The sequence below is a fragment of the Rhipicephalus microplus genome, unplaced genomic scaffold (genome assembly GCF_043290135.1).
Source record: "Rhipicephalus microplus isolate Deutch F79 unplaced genomic scaffold, USDA_Rmic scaffold_476, whole genome shotgun sequence".
In the NCBI taxonomy this organism is placed as follows: Eukaryota; Metazoa; Arthropoda; class Arachnida; order Ixodida; family Ixodidae; genus Rhipicephalus; species Rhipicephalus microplus.
In genome coordinates this window covers 67501-70800 of record NW_027465039.1, presented here as the reverse complement: position 1 = coordinate 70800, position 3300 = coordinate 67501, and positions in this window count along the sequence as shown.

Sequence of the window (3300 nt, the reverse complement as noted above, 5' to 3'; positions counted from 1 at the left end):
CATGCAGTGAGCCTGGAGCCCTTTGGGTAACGGGTGCTTTTATTAGACCAAGATCGATCGGGTTTCGGCCCGTATTGTGTGGTGACTCTGGATAACTTTGTGCTGATCGCATGGCCACGAGCCGGCGACGTTTCTTTCAAGTGTCTGCCTTATCAACTTTCGATGGTAGGTTACTTGCTTACCATGGTTGTTACGGGTAACGGAGAATCAGGGTTCGATTCCGGAGAGGGAGCCTGAGAAACGGCTACCACATCCAAGGAAGGCAGCAGGCGCGCAAATTACCCACTCCCGGCACGGGGAGGTAGTGACGAAAAATAACAATACGGGACTCTTTTGAGGCCCCGTAATTGAAATGAGTACACTCTAAATCCTTTAACGAGGATCAATTGGAGGGCAAGTCTGGTGCCAGCAGCCGCGGTAATTCCAGCTCCAATAGCGTATACTAAAGCTGCTGCGGTTAAAAAGCTCGTAGTTGGATCTCAGTTCCAGACGAGTAGTGCATCTACCCGATGCGACGGCTCGGACTGAACATCATGCCGGTTCTTTCTTGGTGCACTTCATTGTGTGCCTCGAGATGGCCGGTGCTTTTACTTTGAAAAAATTAGAGTGCTCAACGCAGGCGAGTCGCCTGAATAAACTTGCATGGAATAATAGAACAAGACCTCGTTTCTGTTCTGTTGGTTTTTGGAATACGAGGTAATGATTAAGAGGGACGGACGGGGGCATTCGTATTGCGGCGCTAGAGGTGAAATTCTTGGACCGTCGCAAGACGAACTACTGCGAAAGCATTTGCCAAGAATGTTTTCATTGATCAAGAACGAAAGTCAGAGGTTCGAAGGCGATCAGATACCGCCCTAGTTCTGACCATAAACGATGCCAACCAGCGATCCGCCTGAGTTACTCAAATGACTCGGCGGGCAGCTTCCGGGAAACCAAAGTATTTGGGTTCCGGGGGAAGTATGGTTGCAAAGCTGAAACTTAAAGGAATTGACGGAAGGGCACCACCAGGAGTGGAGCCTGCGGCTTAATTTGACTCAACACGGGAAAACTTACCCGGCCCGGACACTGGGAGGATTGACAGATTGAGAGCTCTTTCTTGATTCGGTGGATGGTGGTGCATGGCCGTTCTTAGTTGGTGGAGCGATTTGTCTGGTTAATTCCGATAACGAACGAGACTCTAGCCTATTAAATAGGTGCGGGGTTCCCAGCACCTTACAACCTTCTTAGAGGGACAAGCGGCTCCTAGCCGCACGAAACAGAGCAATAACAGGTCTGTGATGCCCTTAGATGTCCGGGGCCGCACGCGCGCTACACTGAAGGAAGCAGCGTGTCTTTATCCCTGTCTGAAAAGACTGGGTAACCCGTGGAACTTCTTTCGTGATTGGGATAGGGGCTTGCAATTGTTCCCCTTGAACGAGGAATTCCCAGTAAGCGCGAGTCATAAGCTCGCGTTGATTACGTCCCTGCCCTTTGTACACACCGCCCGTCGCTACTACCGATTGAATGATTTAGTGAGGTCTTCGGACCGATGTCCGGCGCGGCCTTTCGGTTGCGCCGGTCTGTTGGAAAGATGACCAAACTTGATCATTTAGAGGAAGTAAAAGTCGTAACAAGGTTTCCGTAGGTGAACCTGCGGAAGGATCATTAACGGATTGTGAAGGGTGAGCGCCTCAGCTGCGTCTGCGCCCGACACTTTCTGCCGCTGACCCCGTTTGGACGCGGGGTCGGCTTTTCCCCACGGGGCTGCCTGAATGTGGAGCGGCACCCCGTGACAAATTGTTGCGCCCAGCGGACGCCAACACCGCGACCTTGGACGGTCGGCCAGGTGGCGGACGCGGGTACAAACGGCGCAACGCACTCATAGGTCGGCTTTCGACCCGCCACTGCACCGTGGCTCGAAGCGCTCGAAATGCGCGACCCGACCGCTGCGGGACCGCCTAGTACTGTAAACAGGAGCGGCGGAGCGCGAACGGCGAGTCGTGGTTACGTCGGTAGAAGGCGAGGCTGCGCGTTCCCGAAACGCCAGCCGAGTGCCCTCCCGACCGTTCGAGCGTGCAAGAACGAGACCCGACAATCGCGCGGCGACTGCCAAGTACGAGAGGAACGGCACAAGCGTCGGCGGTCGGTCAAGGAACTGGCGATGTGACGGGTCCGCTGTGCACCAGTGCATACCGTCCCGCCGTCCGCGGCAAGCGCCTCCGCGTCCTCGGGTGACGGAGGCTGCCGGTCGGTTCTTGCAGGCGAGGGATCTCGCTGGCACCGGTTCGCGTTGACGCGCGGCCGGTCATGGCACGGCGATGCGACGGCCGAGGTGCGCAGTACTCGATGGAGGAACCGCACGCTCCGATGACCGTCCCGCCCTCCGCGGCGTATGCGTACCGACCGTAATGGTTGCAGCAGCGCCGGCCGGCTTTTGAATTCGCCACACGAAACACGGTGCGAGATCGCGGTTAGGGGAGCGTCGACGTTGCCAGGCGTTTTGCTTGCTGCCGAGGGAAAGGCGGCACGGCCACGTCGCGCTCGTCGCGATTAGCGGGTCTGCGCGCTTTGGGAAGGTGCCGCAACGACTTGCCGAAAGAGGAAGCACGGAAGAACGAGGGACTTGGACGTCCCGACAATTGAACGCACTTGCGGCCAGGCCCTTGCTGGCTTCGTTCTTCCGCCTCGAGTAGGCTCGTACGCGGCTCCGGCGCCGAAAGTGGTCCTTGGCACCGACTTCGGTGGACGTGGGAAGTGCCGCGCAAGTACGGCGCGCCTGGCTCCACCTGTTGGCTAAAGTAGGCAGCCGGATCGGCATTTTGGTGTGCGGTGGCAAACCGTGGATGCGAAAAAAGCTTGTGCGATTTCGTGGAACAAAAAGCGGGGGTCCCCCTTTTTATGCGGAGGAGACCGACCCGCCCGCCGTGGTGAACCGCGACGCCACGGTAAAAACGGGAGAGGCTTGTCGATGGGACCGTGCATCCCGCGCTCCACGGAGGCCGGGAGGCGGCCGCCCGAGGAAATGTGTAGCCGTCGAGGCCCGCATCTGCGTGCACTCTTATCCAAATGGGTGTACCGCAGGCATTTTCTGGTTAGGCGGGCCAATGAGAGCGAGCACACAACGATACCTACGGGTCCGGCTTGGAGAACCGGCTTCGACGCCTCCCGAGTATTTATAGAGGGGTGGACCACGAAAGCACTCGCAAGTAGCGGAAGCGAAACGCCGTCCGAAACACACCGTTTGCTCGATTTGCGGCAGCCGAAAAAGGCGCGGCAGAGTTTTGGAGTCCAAGCGTGCGCTGAAAAGCGCCCTTCTTGGCC